This window comes from Rhinoraja longicauda, chromosome 33 (genome assembly GCF_053455715.1).
Source record: "Rhinoraja longicauda isolate Sanriku21f chromosome 33, sRhiLon1.1, whole genome shotgun sequence".
Taxonomy (NCBI): domain Eukaryota; kingdom Metazoa; phylum Chordata; class Chondrichthyes; order Rajiformes; family Arhynchobatidae; genus Rhinoraja; species Rhinoraja longicauda.
This window is the reverse complement of record NC_135985.1, coordinates 24,030,839-24,051,188: the sequence shown is the minus strand read 5'-3', so window position 1 is coordinate 24,051,188 and position 20,350 is coordinate 24,030,839. Positions and strand designations below refer to the sequence as shown.

The following is a 20,350-nucleotide window of genomic DNA, read 5'->3' as shown; positions in this document are numbered from 1 at the left end:
ATCCAAGGACCCAAACAGTCTTTCCAGGTGAGACAGAGGTTCACCTGCACCTCCTCCAACCTCATCTATTGCATCCGCTGCTCTAGATGTCAACTTCTTTACATCGGCGAAACGTCACCCATTCCTTCTCTCCTGAGATGCTGCCTGACCCACTGAGTTACTCCAGCATTTTGTGATACCTTCGATTTGTACCAGCATCTGCAGTTATTTTCCTACACCTCTTCAAATTAGGGAGAATTTGAAATCCATTTCTTAATCAAGTCTGGCCACCAAGATCTATTAAAAGATTTTTCTCAGCAAGCTTGAGCTATTTGGAGAAGATGTAACATGACATTTTGAAGGCAGTGAGAAGTGAGAAGTTTCAGAAAACATTGGCTAATGCATCAAATATGCTTGTTCTCAAACTTCAGATATTTGAAATAGAAGAGAATTGGACTATGGGGGAAGATATCCCGTTTGCATTATTGTGAGCATCCACTATCACTCTGTGGAAGAGAGTGTCTTTTCTTATCTGATCCTCTCTCATTCTTGACCTGCGTGGGTTTTCTCCGAGATCTTCGGTTTCCTCCCACACTCCAAAGACGTAGGTTAATTGACTGGGTAAATGTAAAAATTGTCCCTAGTGTGTGTAGGATAGTGTTAATGTGCGGGGATCGCTGGGCGGCGCGGGCTCAGTGGGCCGAAGGGCCTGTTTCCGCGCTGTATCTCAAAATCTAAAATCTTCTCTGCATACCCACACTCTCTATCTGTATCTGCTTTTTATCTGTCGAGTTTAGTTTAGTTTTGTTCAGAGATACAGCACGGAAACAGGCCTTTTGGCCCACCGAGTCCGCGTCGACCAGCGATCCCCGCACACTAACACTGTCCTACACACACGAGGGACAATTTACAATGATACCAAGCCAATTAGCCTACAAACCTGCACGTCTGGAGTGTGGGAGGAAACCGGAGATCCTGGAGAAAACCCATGCAGAGAGAACGGGGAGAACGTACAAACTCCGTGCAGACAGCACCCGTAGTCAGGTTCGAACCCGGGTCTCTGGCGCTGTAAGGCAGTAACTCTACTGCTGCGCCAGCATTAGTGTATGATGTGCAGAATAAATTTATTAGGTCAAATTTCACCACCCACCCCTCCCTGACATAACTTATTAATTGATTGTGTACAGGAATTTGTTTCATACTGATCGCTTGGTTTCTTGAACTTTTGTTGCAACCTCAAGAACATATATGTGATGAAGAAGGGTCCCGACTCGATATGTTGTCTGTCCCATTGCATTACTCCAGTGCTTTGTGTTTCACTCGATTACAGCATCTGCAGTTCCTCACGTCACCATAATAATAATAATAATAATAATAATGCATTACATTTGTATAGCGCTTTTCTAAAAACTCAAAGACGCTTTACAGGGTTTACTAAAACATAGAAAAAAAAATAATAATAAGTAAACGAACAGAAAAGGAAAAATACGGTGAGGTGACGGTCAGTGGTTGAAGGCAGTGACTTCAGTGACTTCAGGTGAGACTTCAGTGATGTTTTGAATGTGGTGAGTGAGGAGGAGTCTCTGATGGTTTGAGGTAGTGAGTTCCAGAGGGTGGGAGCAGCAATGGAGAAGGCCCTGTCCCCCCAGGATCTGAGTTTGGTCCAGATGGGGGGGGGGACAGGAGGTTAGCAGCAGCAGAGCGGAGGGTACGGGTGGGAGTGTGTCTGTGGAGGAGGTCAGTCAGGTAGGATGGGGCCAGGTTATGGTATATTACTGGTATATTATGGTATAATACTGGTATATTATGTAATGAAAGAGCCACAAAAATATTGTTGGTATTTTAAATACCCCGCAAAGGTATTTACCAAAATTTAGAAAAGACAATTAAAATGGAAGGAAATAATTAATTCTGAGGAAATTAGCTTTCACACTTAAAGGCTTCCTTCAACCGTGGACTAGAAGGACTATTTTTTTTAAACAAATTCTCGTTTATCTATGTTGGTTTAATTTTATATTTGTATTTAGTACTTTTTGGGGGGTCGGAATTATAGAAGCTATTTATCAAGCTGTTTGTTCATGCTTAATATATCTGATACACTTTGTCAGGTGAAGATGGCATAATTTGGTGCCCCAAAATATGGAGATCTTGGTATATTTTTCTCACTGAAGAAATGACTTAAATGAAAAGGATACAGCGTTTAAGTAGACAATCGACACCATTCAGTTATAAGTGCTAATGAGCATGTATGTGGAACTAATATATATATATAAAACATCAGTCCTCTGTTCAAACGGACCCTTTTTCATGAAGTCAAACGCCTTGGGATGTTATGGTATGTTTAAAAAGCTACATAAATGCAATATTTTCTCATGTCAACACTGCAACATCTTGCCTCCTTTGATGTATGCCTCTCGCATCTAGAGACAAGCTCGTTTAAACCCAGCTAAGCATCAGTCATTGCAACTGATCGATCTCACCTTCTCCCCCGTTTCTTGTCTGCTTTGCTGGAGTTCTGCATTGCGATCCTGAAACGCCTCTCAACAACAGCAGAAACGAGAACCACAACTATAATCGGAATAACAAACCTTGTATATTTTTTGGTGGAGTGAAAGCAAACAACAGTCCATAATTTCGTATCTTTTTCAAATATCTAATTATTCTTCATACCTAAATTAAATCTTTGAAATATTTTACGGCAAACTAGAGTTTCAATCTGCGCAGGGACATATGAGAAAGGAGAGAAAATGGAAGATCTTCACATTTTTAAGAAGTCAAAAATTTCACAGAAATTAATTGCTTAGTGTCTTCAGGAAATGCTTGTCATCAGCTAGGTTGTGAAACTGTGGACGTTTTAGTGGCAGCCAGTAATGTGCCTCTTCAATGGAAAAAGTGTCTGGAATACTGTGAAATATGCTGTCATTGTCAGGTTTATCCATAAGTTCTTGTTCATAAATTATAGGAGCAGAATTAGGCCATTCGGCCCATCAAGTCTACTCCACCATTCGATCATGGCTGATCTGTCTTTCCATCTCAACCCCATTCTCCTGCCTTCTCCCCATAACCCCTGACACCCGCACTAATCAAGAATCTGTCAATCTCTGCCTTAAAAATATTGACTTGGCCTTCACAGCCGTCTGTGGCAATAAATTACACAGATTCACCACCCTCCAACTAAAGAAATTCCCCCTTCACCTCCTTTTTACAAGTAAGTCCTTTTATTCTGAGGCCTATTCTGGTTCTGGTCCTAGACTCTTCCAATAGTGGAAACATCCTCTCCACATCCACTCTATCCAAGCCTTTCATTATTCGGTAAATTTCAACAAGGTTCCCCCTCATCGTTCTAAACTGCAGCAAGTGCCGTAAAAAGCTCATCATATGTTAACCCACTCATTCCTAGGATCATTCTTGTAAACCTCCTCTGGACCCTCTCCAGCGCAAACACATCCTTCCTCAGATATGGGGCCAAAAATGCCTCACAATACTCCAAATGCGGTCTGACCTTTTGCCTCATAAAGCCTCAGCATCACGTGCCTGTTTTTATATTCTGGTACTCTCGAAATAAATACGAGCATTGCATTTGCCTTCCTTATTACCGATATTGTACCAGTACATAAAGTTACGATATTCCCAATGTACAGTTTCTTGATTGTTCGTGGATGTATGGATGATGATAATTTAAATTGCCAGCAGGACACTCAGCTGCCTCGCTGAATAGTGGCTTTTGCTCATTGTGCAAAACTTGTTTCCAAATGAACACATTTCCTTTCCTCTTCTACTTTTAAAAATAAATTGTCTCCTTATAATTGAGTGGCATTGATGAGCTTCAGCTTTGAATTTCCATCCTGATTTATCCTCACTGGAAGAAGGTGACGAGACGCCAACTTTAAATGGTGGTGAATAAGAATTCCTTTTGGAATGAGAAGGGCTGGGATGCAATCTTCCCTTCAAACAAAATCTGTCAGAGAGACCACCCTGGACAATAGAGCTATGACAGCTACTTCCAAAATATAGTCGTAACAATCTTTCTGAATTGTGGTATTATTTTACTAATCGCATAGTGTCCTATTAAGCAGGGAGCCAATGTGATAATGTTTCAGAAGGGTTCCGACCAGAAACATCACCTATCCATGTTCTCCAGAGATCTTGCCTGACCCACTCGGTTACTCCAGCACTTTGTGTCTTTTTTGTAAGCCAGCGTCTACAGTTCCTTGTGTCTGAACATGGGATGTGACTGCTCTGGGGCACAGGAGCACAGGATGAGCAGGATGATCTTCCCCGGAGATGCTGCCTGACCTGCTGAGTCACTCCAATACTTTGTGTCTATCTTTGTGACAATATTTAAACCTTGTGAACGACATTTTGTTGAGTCAAAGGCCACGTTGATACAGTTTTGACTCTTTTTTTCATATATCTGCGCTTGCCTTACAAATATGATAACAACTAGTAATTTCAAGTGGCCTTACTTCCTAGGTATTGTGTCACTAACGCATTATATCACTAAACCAGCACAGAATCATTTGCAGAAAAGCAAAGAATTCCAAACACAGCCAAAGCAAAATTCAATGTGTATATATATATATATATATATATATATATATATATATATATATATATATATATATATATACATTGAATATTGCTTTGGCTGTATATATATATATATATATATATATATATATATATATATATATATATGTAAAGTCTGAAGAAGGGTTCCGACCCAAAACGTCACTTATTCCTTTCCTCCAGAGATGCTGCCTAACCTGCTGAGTTACTTAATACTCTAGCACCTTGTGTCTATCTAATAGATATATAATATAGTAATATATGGTTATTGTCCAGACAGGGAAAAGAAGGGTCATGTTTTTCGTTAATGATTTTTATTGAAAGTGTTACATTCATGATCACTTCAAATGAAATCAAACAGATTAGTTTGTTCTAAACATGCGTAAACATTGTTCCCTGTAAATGTATATTCAAACATTTCCCCTTGCCCTGCTTCCTATAGGTGTTAAACCCAATAGTTGCTTAGGGAGTCTACTGGGTTGCCAGTAAAATTGAAAATGTTCTTAGCTCTGGTGAAAGCAAGTATTAAACCCATGTAAATCTGGCACCTCAGCGTTCGTAACATGAGGTCAGTCTCTTAGATGGAGAACCGTCAGAGAAAATGTCCACCTTTTTGGAAGCATTTTTAGTTTAGTTTAGAGATACTGCGCGGAAACAGGCCTGTCGACCCACCGAGTCTACACCCACCAGCGATCGCTGCCCAACTTTGGAGAGAACCATTTTATTTGACTTGATATGCTTTGTAAAATGCTGATATGAATTGATTTAGATATTAAATAGCTCGATGTACTTAGAATGACTCCTAATCCATCTTATTGTCTGCATTTTGGGTGATGGTGGTGGTGAGAGAAAGGGTGAGGATGCTGGCTCTTGAATTCAACGTTTCCCTTAAAAATGAATCGAATGTATTCTGGAGAACAAGGTTCTCTTTTGATAATGTTACGATGGCTTTGAAATCAGAAAAATTCGAATGCATGTGCTCTGCTTTTGAAATGAGAATTGTTTAATTGTGAGAACTGTTTTCTATTTAACCGTGCTCCCAGCTCTCTCACTAGATTGCTAGTAATGACAAAGCAATATTCTGGATGCACTGGGAAATTCTATTTAAGCACTTACAATTTTTTTAAATATTGAGTGTAATAAAGGAATAGATAGACATAATCTGAAAAACTCATCGCTGAATTCAAGTTGACACCATTCACTAACAAATACTGCAGCTAGGAATAATTTGAATAATTGTGCTTTGCCTGCTAATTAGATGAAGCCATAAATGGTTCTTGAACAGGAAGCGTTAGATATAGTTCAATTTTCCGTAATTTTTATCATTCCTGTTCCTCGCTGTTTTTTCACTGGCTTTGAGTTGGGCTTCTTTCTAATGCTCAGAGCTCAAATAAAAATAGCTTCCTTGCTTCAATCCGAAAGGACAGTCGGTTTTCCCGATGTCACTCGCAAGCTAAAAGTTAAACAGAATGACATAAAACTTTGAAACCGAGCCTGAACGTGGATGTCCGAACATAATTTTGGCGACTTCTGCTTCGAAACGAAGGCCAGTTATTGAGTGTTAAGCGATGGTTTAATTGAATAAATGATGCATGATTTGGCTATAGAATGAATGCGTTCATTGTGAGGAGAGAAGCGATGGAAACACAGAGTGTATTCATCAGCACCTGGAAAACAAAAGCTAGGCTAACGTTTATAAAGCATCCAGTTTAATCTGAAATATCTATTCCAGCCATTCATCCACCTCGTATATCTTCTTATTTTAGGGATCTCGTTGACTGTCAGAAGTTAAACACTTGCAGGGTCCCACAGACCAACTGAATGTTGCTACAAGAAACATTATAGATAATGCCATTCAGACATGTAAGTAAAAAAGATAGACACAAAATGCTGGAGTAACTCAGCGGAACAGGCAGCATCTCTAGAGAGAAGGAATGGGTCACGTTGCGGGTCGAGACCCTTCTTCAGACTGAGAGTCAGGGGAGAGGGTACCTAGAGATATGGAAGTGTACAAAGAGAATGTAAGGTGTGAAAACGACAGATCACAGCAGACGTATCTCTAGTTTCCCTTTCCCCTGACTCTCAGTCAGAAGAAGGGTCTCCACCCGAAACGTCATCCATTCCTTCTCTCCAGAGTTGCTGCTGGTTCTACTAGGTTACTCCAGCATTTTGCGTCTATCTTCGGTGTAAACCAGCATCTGCAGTTCCTTCCTACACATGAAAGTTAAAAAGGTGGGTTAAAGTTTTGGGTGGAAGTGCATTTTAAAGTACAATTATGAAATACAGATCTATTACATTGTCCCACGTACAGATTAAACGACTGAAAAATTTGGGATATATCACTGACCTACATCTAATATCACAAAACTAAATCTGTAACTAATACCGAAAGAAGTCTTTAACTGTGGCAGAGAAATTAATAATTTGAAAATTGATTTGTTTGCCTTGTCATATCATTTTCATGGATACATTTTAAAAAGCAAATAAATAAACATTTAACCATGACAGAACAATCATTTACAAACCACGGGAGAACATAACATTTGAGGAGAAGTTGTTATTTAGGGAATTATTTTGACTATGTGAAATCATCAATAAGGATGCAAACCCACTTTGTGGGTGAAATCTGAAGATACTGAGTGCCCATGGGATTCTGTCATTACCTGGTAAAAAGGCCCAACCTTCAAACATTTGTACAGTATAACCCAGTGGGGCCTAATCAGAAAAGTTCACTCAAGCAGCACCGGAGACCATGGTTCGACGGGTGCTTGTCTGTACGGAGTTTGTACGTTCTCCCCGTGACCTGCGTGAGTTTTCTTCGGGAGCTTCGGTTTCTTCTCACACTCCGAAGACGTACACATTTGTAAGCTAATTGGCGTCGGTAAAATTGGAAATTGTCCCCAGTGTGCATTGGGTAATGTTAGTGTGTGGGGATCGCTGGTCGGCTTGGGCTTGGTGGGCCGATAGGCCTGTTTCCGCGCAGTATCTCGAAACTAAACATGGAGCTTCCTTACGCCGATGTGAAGATTGATTGATTATTTGAAAGATGCAGCATGGAAAGAGGCCCTTCGGCCCATCGAGTTCTATGCCGACCATCGATCACCCATTCACATTAGTTCTCTGTTATCCCATTTTCCCATCCATTCCCTACACACTACCGGCAATTTACTGAGGCCGATTACCCTAGCAAGCCCGCACATCTTTGGGATCGTGGTACCCAGAGGAAACACATGCGACAGCAGGGAGAACGTTTAACTAAGTTTATCATTAACACAGCTTAACTAAGAGGCATTATTAATTGAGAACAAAAAATATTTCAGAAAAATATTGAGAGTATAAAAATATTTGGGGTTAAAAAATCCTTACTGCATAAAACGTTTGGAAGAATTTGAAGAGATAGGATAGAGATATTTCCTTCCAATTTATGTTTTATAGAGTGAGGTTTTTTTTTCCTTTGGTAATGGGCAGATCTTCATGAAGGCATTAAGGCCTGGCTGTTTGATGGAATATTTTACATTCTTTAGCATCTGCTCCTCATTTAGAGAGCGTTGTGCAGCTGTGGGCTTGTTCTTGATTGCGAAGCAGAATCTGGGTTAATGGTGTCCTGGGGTGAAACAACAAACGCCACCTGTGATCAGTCCTCACTCGTAATTCAGGGGCTAAAATCCTGCAACACATCAGGGCAGGGTTACTCATGGCTTCTTGTAATCGTCGGTGAGCCAACTTCTTTCAGTGCCAGCAATTTGTTTTTTGGCCTGAATCACACCAAAGGCCCAGGCATCATCACCATCCTGCCAGACGTACACAACTGCCTTCATGGCGTACAAAGGCAGCTCAAGGTAAAACTAGGAAGCAAAGGCTGGTTGTCACCAAGAGTGGTCTTGGTGAACTTTGAGGGAGAAAGCTGTTTTGTTTCTGCTTCTGCTGTCTCTGCTTGTTGTCGTTTGCCTGACTGGGGTCAGTTGACGGGGCTCACCACAAGGAGGTCGACAACATGAGCCCCATGTTGCCGATGAACAGACATCGCCACCTCCTCAATTCACTGTCGCACCGAACACCACAGCCCCACCCGGCTCGGACACGCCCCGCAAAGAGTGGGTCGCCCTGAACCGGCTCCGCACAGGGGTCGGCCGGTTCAACGCCAACGTGCATCGTTGGGGGTTGCGTCCATCAGCGGCCTGCATGTGTGGAGCAGACCAGCAAACAGCGCAGCACGGCATTTTCGACTGCGCTGCCCTCCGTCCCCCTGGTGGAGGGGTAGACCTCACGGCCCTCGACAACAGCACATTGCACTGGCTACAGCGCCTGGAGGGCGTTACACAACTTCTGCTGCCTCAAACGCAAGAAGAAGAAGAAGAAGGGAGAAAGGATGAGGAAGATTGAGGGGATTCTCCAAGGGATAGGAGACAATTTGTTCATCAGCTGATTTCAAGGTAGATCTCAAAGCACTGTTGTGTTTTGATGTCAAAAACAGGGAATGTTTACTACACGAATTCCTCGAAGGCAGTATTTAGTTGAGTTTAATTTAGTGTAGAGATACACTGCGGAAACAGGCCCTTTGGCCCACCGAGTCCGCGCTGAACAGCAGTCCCTGTACACTATCCTACACACGAGGAACAATTTGCAATCTTTACCGAAGTCAATTAACCTACAAACCTGTACGTCTTTGGAGTGTGTGAGGAAACGCGGGGACCCAGGGAAAGCCCACGCAGGTCACGGGGAGAACGTACAAACTCCACAGAGACAGCCCCGGTAGTCAGGATCAAACCCGGGTGTCTGGCGCTGTAAGGCAGCAACTCTACCCCTGCGCCACCGTGCTTTGGTTTGGTCCAGGTTATTTGTTTCCAGGACAAGCAGGGGCAGCATTTATTGCCCTGAAATGAAAACTCAACATACAAGCCCAGTGAAATTGACCAAAGGATGGTAAATGTCCTTACCTGGCCAGCATCTGCTATTTTCACAATCTATTTATTTTATGACCATCATTATTGCCGTCTTGACATTCTGAAGTCCATATCTCCCTGAGACTCCTACCTAGAATTATAAAAAAAGACATACAGTATAGTATCAAGAATGAAGTGTCAAGAGTGTTTAATTGTCTTAGGCACCAAAAACAGAACGATTATATTCTTACTTGCAGCTGCATAGCAGGTCATTAAACAGAGTACTCACAGATAACATAATAGACCAAAAAAAACGCAATAAATTATAAACCCCAATTTTATTGCATAAGGCTCGAAGTCCTTAGTGCAGCCAAAACAGTTCATAGTCATTGTTTAATTAGTGTAGTGTTCAAGAACCTGATGCTTTAGTTTAGTTTAGTTTAGCTTAGAGATACAGTGTGGAAACAAGCCCTCTGGGCTACCAAGTCCGTGCCGACCAATGATCTACATACGCGAACACTATCTAACACACACTAGGGTCAAGTTACAATTTTCTTTTACCAAAGCCAGATTAACCTACAAACCTGTACGTTTTTGGAGTGAGGGAGGAAACCGGAGCACCCGGGGAAAACCCACCTGGTCACGGGGAGAACGTACAAACTCTGTACAGACACCAGATGTAGTCAGAATCGATCCTGGGTCTCTGGTGCTGTAAGGCAGCAACTCTACACTGTGCCACCATACCACACCTTCCAGCTGTTGTGAAGAAGTCGTTTCCGAATCTGGAGGTTACGGTTTCCAGACTCCTATACCTCATTCCTGTTGCAGGAGTGAAATGAGAGCACGGCAAGGATGGTATTTGTCCCTGATAATGCTGGCTGCATTTTTGAGGCAGTGCCTACCAGAGATCCCTTCGATGGTACAGAGGTCAATAGACAATAGACAATAGGTGCAGGAGGAGGCCATTCGGCCGTTCGAGCCAGCACCCCCATTCAATGTGATCATGGCTGATCATTCTCCATCAGTACCCCGTTCCTGCCTTCTCCCCATACCCCCTGACTCCGCTATCCTTAAGAGCTCTATCTAGCTCTCTCTTGAATGCATTCAGAGAATTGGCCTCCACTGCCTTCTGAGGCAGAGAATTCCACAGATTCACAACTCTCTGACTGAAAAAGTTTTTTCCTCATCTCAGTTCTAAATGGCCTACTCCTTATTCTTAAACTGTGGCCCCTTGTTCTGGACTCCCCCAACATTGGGAACACGTTTCCTGCCTCTAACGTGTCCAACCCCTTAATAATCTTATACGTTTCGATAAGATCTCCTCTCATCATTCTAAACAGGTCAGTACCTGTTATGGATCGGCCGTGTCCACCACGTTTTCTAATCTCCTTTGTTCCCGGCTGTTTAATGGCCTAATGTTGCTCCTATGTCTTACGGGTTTGTAGAGAGCAGGGAAATGATTTAAAAAATGCAAGGCCTATTTTGGCAATGGCTTTAGGACAAAAAAGAAGCATCTACACCATCTGGTAAGAATTGTTTTGACAGTTTTTTGGAAATTCCTGATATCTTCACGGCTGCTCTGATTGCTCATCTATTGTCCAGGAAAGTCCTCATTTACTTGATTATTCTTTGGGCTGCCACTGATGTACCTTGAGCTTCTCCTAAAATGGCAATGGTTTTATCTTGGATGTAGGTGGACTCGAACCTGTTGGGTTGGAAAAGAGTGGGATGGTATGGAGGTGGGAATGGGACAAGTGGAGGTTGAAATGCTTGTTGTGTTGACCTCCACAACGTTGTATTGGTGGCACTGGGGAAACTTTCAAGGATTCAATGATGCTTTATTGCCACATACTTTATTGCCGGTGAAGAATGAGGAATTCCCCAAGTACCTCGGAGTCACCCTGGACTGCACCCTCACCTAGCGTGAACACCTGAAGAGGGTGGCTGATAAACTGAAAGCAAGGGTCAACATCATCAGGAATCTTGCAGGCAACAGCTGGGGATCCAATGCACACACCCTCCGTACCACAAGCTTAGCCCCAGCCTACTCAACAGCCGAGTTTTGCTCAACAGCTTGGGCTAATAGCTGCCACACCAAGCGAGTTGACACTGTCCTTAACCCTGCAATGTGGGTCATCACAGGGACACTTAAGTCAACACCTTTGCAGTGGCTCTCTGTCCTCTCTCACATCGCCCCTCCCAGCATAAACAGAAGGGAGAGGATGTTGAAAGATTGGTGCACCATCGAGGCTAACCCTGACCTTCCCATCCATGCCGACTTGAACAATCTGCCCAACATGCGCCTGAAGTCCCGCAAACCCTTCTGGTCTTCAGCCAAATCCCTGGAAGACTTTGACCCCAAGACTGAGTGGCACAGAGCCTGGAAAGATGCCAACACCGACAACGGAGAGGTGATCACAGACCCCACAGTGAAACTACCGGGATTTGACCTCCATCGCCAGCAATGGCTAACCCTGAACAGGATCCGCTCCCTCCATGCAAGAACAGCCCATCACCTGCACAAGTGGGGGATGACAGACAGCCCTGCTTGCGACTGCGGATATCCGGACCAGACCATCCCACACATGGTGAATGACTGCTCACTGAGGCTTTTCCCTGGTAGCATCAAGGCCATCCACCCAGCACCTGATGCTGCCCTGGCCTGGATGTCTACCCTTGACCTGCAACGTTAGGCTGTGCACGCCACACGCAAGGAGAAGAAGAAGTTTGCCGCATGTACCTAGGTACACTGAAGTGCTTTGTTTTGCACACAACCCAGTAAAATCATGCAGCAGACCTCACCTGAGAAGCACACAAGTGTCACCACGTTTTGGCATCGACAAAGTTACAAAAGTTCACCGAAGAGTCCCATCTGCTGCCTGCTGCCGCACGAGGTGGCAGCAAACCCCCCCCCCCTCCCCCACACCCTCCACTGGTCCCCCCTTCATTTTAGGTGAACCCCCGATGAGTCCCCGCTTCATTCTCGGTGCCTCCCCCTGTCCAATTGTATAATTCGGTCAAGGAACAAGTGAAACTTAATTGGGTTTGCATCTGGGGACTAATGATATATATGCATTTTGGACATGGTCAAAGTCTGTCTTGGGACAGGCAGGTGATGGTCACACTCAACGGCACTCTTGCCCAAAGGACAACAACACTCGGATAGCCAAAAACTATCAGGGAGGTGTACAGACACCATCGAGAACCCTTTCACTACTAATCTATACACTAAAACTCTCGTTTGTTATCTTGTTTGTGACTGAACTTCAGCCAAAACGGTACACGATAACGTGACAATTTTAGGCCCACCTTACTAACCATTGTCACTTTAGTGATAATGCAAGTAGTTTTATTGAAATCGGTGTTATATTTATCAAGTTATTCACATTTTAAAGTTTAAAAGGAGGGGAGGGGGAGATGAGGAGGGAGGAGGGAGGGAGGGGGGAAGGGGAGATTGGGGGAGAAGGGAGAGGGGAGGGGGGGGTTGAGGAGAGAGGGGAGGGGAGGGGACAGGGTGCTGCATCAATGCAGGAGAGGTTTGGGCCCAACGGCTCCACTTGGTCTAGTAAATAATCAAAGTGAACTGGGATTGCCACTCGACACTGGATGAGTAGCAATTGAATGACATACATGAAAAAACCCAGGAATTTCCTAAAAAATTAACCCTTCTCAAAATAATTATTTGTTGATAGTTTAGACACTTACTTTTTGTCCATTGCCACTGCCGAAACAGATTTGGACCCTAACAGGTTTAGTAAAATTTACATACTTCATCTTTATTTCTGTCTGAAGAAGTTTCCTGAGTCATAACGGTGGCGCAGCGGTAGAGTTGCTGCCTTACAGTAAATGCAGCGCCGGAGACTCAGGTTCGATCCTGACTACGGGTGCCATCTCTACGGAGTTTGTACGTTCTCCCTGTGACCTGCGTGGGTTTTCTCCGAGATCTTCGGTTTCCTCCCACACTCCAAAGACGTACAGGTATGTAGGTTAATTGGCTGTGCAAAATTAAAAATTGTCCCTAGTGGGTGTAGGATAGTGTTAATGTGCGGGGATCGCTGGGCGGCACGGACCCTGTGGGGTGAAGGGCCTGTTTCCGCGCTGTATCTCTAAATCTAAACGTCACCTATCCATGTTCTCCAGAAATGCTCCCTGACCCACTGAATTACTCCAGCACTTTGATGAGTTTTGTTTGGTGTAGAGATACAGCGCGGAAACAGGCCCTTCGGTCCACGCCGACCAGCGATCCCCACACACTCGCCCTATCCTACACACACGAGGGAACCCGGAGCAAGCCCACGCAGGTCATGGGGAGAACGTGCAAACTCCGTAAAGACAGCACCCGCAGTCAGGATCAAACCTGGGTGTCTGGTGCTGTAAGGCTGAAACTCTACCGCTGCGCCACCGTGCTTTGCTTTGCTTTGCTTCTCTTGCGGAAGTAGAACAGTAGGTTGAGAAAAATGGAGCTTTGTCCTACCACTGGGCTTACCTTCCTTATCTGCTCTGCAGAGTCTGGGTCGCTTACAATACTTTCTCAGGGTTCTCATGTAGTCCCGTGAGAGTGTCCTTCAGACATTGGTTAAACCAGGATTTGTCTGCTCCTTCATACAGGTGGGAAAGATCCCATTGCTCTGCACAACAGAAGAATGGTGGGGTGTACCTGGTGACCTGTCCAACACCCACCCTTTAACCAATATCATTAAAAGAGATTATCTGGTCATTTATCTGGCAGTTCTCTGTGGCTTCCTGCTGCGTGCACACTTGCTAGTGTGCAGTCTCTATTACATCGATGAATACATTTCAAAGCCACTTCAATAGCCATGAAGCTTTTTCTTTTCTCTAACCATGAATATAGATAGTGATTCACAGTCAGTCTGGGGAAATAGAAAGAATCAAAGATCGACAGGGCCAACATGCACTGGCTTGCCGAATAGTGGTCAGGAACAAAATATTCTGAAGAAGGGTCTCGACCCAAAACGTCACCTATTCCTTTTCTCCAGAGATGGTCTGACCCGCTGAGTTACTCCAGCTTTTTGAGTCTACCTTTGGTTTAAACCAGCATCTGCAGTTCCTTCCTACACAAAATATCCTGGTGCATATTCTTTTCAGAGGGTGAGGCGGTGGTGTTTTGTGATACCCACTACTGCTCACAGCTAATTCACTTGGGACTAGCAAATACAGTGGTCTGAAGAATGGTCCCGTCCTGAAATATTGACTTTCCATGTCTTCCAGAGAAGCTAGCCTGATCCGTTGAGTTACTCCTGCACAGTAAGTTCTGCTGAAGATTCCAGCATCTTCAGTTCTTTGTGTCTACAAATACTGAGGTTCCATGCTGGATAGAGGCACTGGCAGTCAAAGGTTCACTCCTAATGGCAGGGCAATAAAGTGTATGTTGGGGGTTTCATTGACATCCTCACAAGAAGCCAAGCTTCCACCAGAGAGGATGGGATTTTAAGCGTGGCACAATGGTGCAGCAGGAACCGCTGCCTTACAGCGCCAGAGTCCCAGGTTCAATCCTAACGACGGATGCTTTCTGTGTGGAGTGTGCACGTTCTCCCTGTGACCATCTGGTTTTCCTCCAGGTGCTCCAGTTTCCTCCCACACTCCAAAGACGTGTAGGTTTGTAGATTGATTGGCTTCTATAGTGTGCAGGGAATGGATGAGAAAGTGGGATATCATAGAACTAGTTGAACGGATGATCGATGGTCAGCATGGACTCGACGGGCCAAAGGGCCTGTTTCCATGCTGTGGCTCTAAACTCTAAACTAAACTCTAAACCTAAACTGCATCCACAGCCATTCTTCTGGAGTCGATGAATGATCAGAATCAGAAATCAGAACCAGAGGTTCTTCAAACCTTGGGTGGCCCAGTTACATCAAGTCATGTAATTGAGGCAGTGCAGCGTAGGTTCATGAGATTGATTCCTGGGATGGCGGGACTGACATATGAGGCAAGATTGAAAAGACTAGGCTTGTATTCACTGGAGTTTAGAAGGATGCGAAGGGATCTTATAGAAACATATAAAATTAGAAAAGGACTGGACAAGCTAGATGCAGGAAAAATGTTCCCAATGTTGGGCGAGTCCAGAACCAGGGGCCACAGTCTTAGAATAAAGGGGAGGCCATTTAAAACTGAGGTGAGAAAAAACTTTTTCACCCAGAGAGTTGTGAATTTGTGGAATTTTCTGCCACAGAGGGCAGTGGAAGCCAAATCACTGGATGGATTTAAGAGAGAGTTAGATAGAGTTCTAGGGGCTAGTGGAATCAAGGGATATTGGGAGAAGGCAGGCACGGGGTATTGATTGGGGACGATCAGCCATGATCACAATGAATGGTGGTGCTGGCTCGAAGGGCCGAATGGCCTCCTCCTGCACCTATTTTCTATGTATGGTCTCTGTTTATCAACCTGCACTGAATGTTCCTGAACTTTTGGAGATGTTGCATAACCTATTCGTGTAAGTGAAAGTCAAGGTAATGCACCTGTCTATTTATTCCACAGGTACAAACAGATTTCATTTCAGAAGGTTCATTCCTTTTGAAATAATCCGTAATGTATAGAGTGTGGGAGTAGCACCATTCAAAAAATAATAATTACACCCTTCAACCATCAAGGGTTGAAAGGACACTGATATCATGAAAGGAATGTTTGACAAGTCCTTCTGGTTTGCTAGTAAAATGACAAGATAAATTTCAGTTTAGTTTAGTTTAGAGATACAGCGCGGAAACAGGCCCATCGGGCCACCGAGTCCACACTGACCAGCGATCCCCGCTCACTAACACTATCCTACACACACTAGGGACAATTTACACTTATACCAAGCCAAGGTATTTATTCACAAATGCTGGAATAACTCAGCAGGTCAGGCAGCATCTCAGGAGAGAGGGAATGGGTGACATTTCAGGTCGAGACCCTTCTTCAGACTGATTCGGTACATGGGTAGGAGAGGTTTAGAAGGATGGGACCGCCCCCCCTGACATCAGTCTGAAGAAGGGTCTCGACCCGAAACGTCACCCATTCCTTCTCTCCTGAGATGCTGCCTGACCTGCTGAGTTACTCCAGCATTTTGTGAATAAATACCTTTGATTTGTACCAGCATCTGCAGTTATTTTCTTACTCTTACCAAGCCAATTAGCCTACAAACCTGTACGTCTTTGGAGTGTGCAAGGAAACTGGAGATCCCAGAGAAAAGCCACGTTGTCACGGGGAGAATGTACAAACTCTGTACAGACAGCACCCATCTGTAGACAGGATCAAAGCCGGGTCTCTGGCACTGTAAGGCAGCAACTCTACCGCTGCGGCCCCCGTATAGAGTTTAGCATTTTGCTCATGACATTTTTTTGTGGTGATCAATGCCTCTCCTGTCAAGCCACCAAATGAGTTTTTTTACCAAACATATTTTATGTCAGTCCTTGTACCTTTGTAGAGGGTTGGCAATCAGGTGATAAGTGCATGGCTATGCCATATGGTGAAGAAGCCAAATGAAGCTCAAGTGATGCCATCAACCTGGTCTGGCCATGAAGAACTAAAGCTGTTGTCCATCGCACATATTAATCCATGGAGTAGGAAAAAAAACTGCAGATGCTGGTTTAAATCGAAGGTAGACACAAAATACTGGAGTAACTCAGCGGGCCAGGCAGCATCTCGGGAGAGAAGGAATGGGTGACGTTTCGGGTCGAGACCGTTCTTTGGACTGATGTCAGGGGAGGGGGTGGGACAAAGATAGGATGTAGTCAGAGACAGGAAGACTAGTGGGAGAACTTGGAAGAGGGAGGGGATAGAGAGGGGAAGCTGGGACTACCTGGTTGGAAAAGTCGATCTTCATATCGCTGGGGTGTGAACTGCCCAAGCAAAATATGAGGTGCTGTTCCTCCAATTTGAGCTGGGCCTCACTCTGACAATGGAGGAGGCCCTGGACAGAAAGGTCAGATTGGGAATGGGAGGGGGAGTTGAAGTGCTGAGCAACTGGGGGAATCAGGTTGGTTGAATCGGACTGAGCGGAGTTCTTAATCCATGGAGTTATCGATAGGATAGGTTTAGAGGGATATGGGCCAAGCGCAGGCAGGTGGGACTAGTTTAGATGAGACATGTTGGTTGATGCGGGCAAGTTGGGCTGAAGGGCTTATTTTCACGGGGTATGACTCTATGACTCTCTATGACTCTACGTGTCCTATGAAATCTGCGTGTTTGTCAGTCAGCGTGCACTTAATCACCAACTCCTTGCTGTCGGCTGAATGTCTGGGAATGTCTTTGTGTACAGCAGGCACCAGTCTCTCATTCATCATTAACCATTTCTGGTCTGAACATCAACCAACTTAAAGCAGCAGTTGCCAGGGACCCTGCAAAATCTGGACAGGGGCAGCTAAAAACTGAACACATGGAACATAGAAGGGTACATCACAGGAACAGGCCCTTCAGCCCACAATGTCCGTGCCAAACATGATGCCAGGTTAAACTGATTTCCCGTGTCTGCACGTGATCCATATCACCTCCATTCCCTGCATATGCACCTATCCAAAAAACAAAAACACAGTGCAAAATCACCAATAATGATTCAATTAACAGAAACAAACTCGGACTGAAGGTCATCGTTTTTAAAAATAAACTTCTTTGTTATTCTTTAGTTCAACTCCCTTAGTTAAGTATATAATACAAAATATTCTGTTCACATTTGATGATTGATGAACTGTTCAGAACAGTCCCGGGCAGCCCGGTGGCACAGCGGTAAAGTTGCTGCCTTACAGCGCCAGAGACCCGGGTTTGATCCTGACTACGCCTTACTACACCAGCCTGGGACTTAGAATATCAAACGGTGACATTTGAGTAACAAGTTAAATGGTGGTTCACTGAGTTTGTGACTGTTGATCCTTTCTCTTTGCCCTCCGTAATGAACACATGTCAGAAGTGGGGTTCTGACCCAAAATGTCACCCATCCTTTTTCTCCAGAGATGCTGCCTGACCCGCTGAGTTATTCTGGCACCTAGTGTTTATCTTTGGCATAAACCAGCATCTACAGTTCCTTTCTGCACATTTAATAGCAACACTTAACATATGGAAAACACCATAACCAAACCTCATTTTGGGGCCCAGTTCACTTTCACAAAAGCAGTGGTAAACCTGGAGTAAAACAACTTAGCACACTGTATATCTCTGAGTGCCTTGCAGTCCGGTCGTGAATTTGTTCCTCATTTTTCATTGTGATATTTGTTTGGAGGCTTTACATCTGGGCCTTCTGCTGGCACCTGTTTTCCAATGTAAAACTCTCTCAAGTGGCATCAACAGGAGTAACACAGGTGAGATGTGCCCACAGTCAGATATTCAAACTCTCCAGTCAGAAAACTGACAGCCGATATTTACCCACAGAGTTTTGTGAAGCTCACTTTTCTTGCAGCTTTTAGCAGACTCTTTGTTCATGGGGAACCTGGTGTTAAATTGTTCGTCGACGACCTGATTCTGGCTGGGGGTTTCGTAAGTGGCAGAGCAGCTACCTTACTGTGATCTATTGAAAGTCATCCCCTTGAGCCAAACTTTTGTTTTATGGGGTCGGCACGGTGGCACAGCGGTAAAGTTGCTGCCTCACTGCGCCAGAGACCTGGGTTTGATCCTGTCTACGGGTGCTGTCTGTACGGAGTTTGCACGTTCTAACCCGTGACCTGCGTGGGTTTTCTCATGGGTGCTCTGGTTTCCTCCCACACTCCAAAGATCTACAGGTTTGTAGGTTAATTGGCTTTTGTAAATTGTTCCTTGTGTGTAGGATGGCGCCAGTGCACGGGGTGATCGCTGGTTGGCAAAGACTCAGTGGGCTGAAGGGCCTGTTTCCATACTGTACCTCTAAAGTCTAAAGGAAACCCTATGCTGTTTGAAGGACAAACAATCAAGTGGCATTCTTTGCCTTCAAAGACTATCTCCCATATGTGTAGGTCAGGATTACAGGCAGTTCATTTCCTCCCCTCTGACCACCATGGCTGCTTCTGTTACCCTCCCCCATGTCTCAGAGTTCGTTGGTTTACGTTTAGGATTATTATTCTCACCTGTCTCGAGGTGCAGTGAACTAGCTTTGTTTTGCATGCTATCCAAACAAATCAGACAATACTATTCATAAATACAATCAATCCAAACTCCAGTACAATAGGTGGAGTAAAGGGAAAGATACAGTGTAGATATAGTTCTCAGCATTGTGGCGTAACAGTTCCAGAGACAAATTCCAATGGGATAGAGTTGAATCGGACAGTACCCCAGCTTATGGAAGGACTGTTCACAAGCCTGATATCAGTGGGGAAGCAGTTGTTCCTGAGTCTGGTGCTGCGCGCTTTCAAGCTTCTGTATCTTCTGCCCGAAGGGAGAAGCGAAAAGAAGGAATAACTGGTGCGGGACGTCTGATTATGTTGTCTGCTTTCCCAAGAGAGCATGAAGTGTAAATGGAGTCAATGGTGGGAAGTCTGATCTGTTGTGATTTACTTGTGCGCAGCTTGAAGAGTGCTTTTAATGGTGGCCTATCCCTTTCAAAGGTATCAGCAAAGATGTCACAAGCTGCATTACATTTAAACAGACGTGGCACAGTGGCACAGTGGTAGAGTTGCTGCCTTTCAGCGCCAGAATCCCGGGTTCGATCCTGACCTCAGGTGCTGTCTGTGTGGAATTTTGCGCATTCTCATTGTGAATCTGGGTGCTCCGGTTTCCTCCCACATCCCAACAAAATTGCAGGTTTGTACAGTATGTTAATCACCCTCTGTAAATTACCCCTACTGTGCACAGAGTGGATGAGAAAGTGGGATAACATGGAACTAGGGTGAACGGACGATTGATGGTTGGTGTGGACTCAGTGGGCTGAAGAGACTGTTTTCATGTAGTATCCCAAAACTAAACTCAACTAAACTGATTTTTCATTTATAGTTTAATTTTGTAAATTTTACTTCATTTTATAA

At 44.3% G+C, this 20,350-nt stretch overlaps 2 long non-coding RNA genes across 2 annotated transcripts in view; one reads left to right on the top strand and one right to left on the bottom strand.

The window, feature by feature from the left end:
• LOC144609055 (uncharacterized) overlaps nt 1-20,350 on the top strand; it is a 210,540-nt gene that overhangs the window by 157,524 nt on the left and 32,666 nt on the right. The window lies entirely within an intron of this gene.
• Nucleotides 1-20,350, bottom strand: part of LOC144609056 (uncharacterized) — a 29,201-nt gene that overhangs the window by 2,086 nt on the left and 6,765 nt on the right. Inside the window, exon 3 of the long non-coding RNA XR_013549272.1 lies at nt 9,486-9,582. This is a non-coding gene — a long non-coding RNA (uncharacterized LOC144609056). The remainder of the gene's footprint in view (nt 1-9,485; nt 9,583-20,350) is intronic.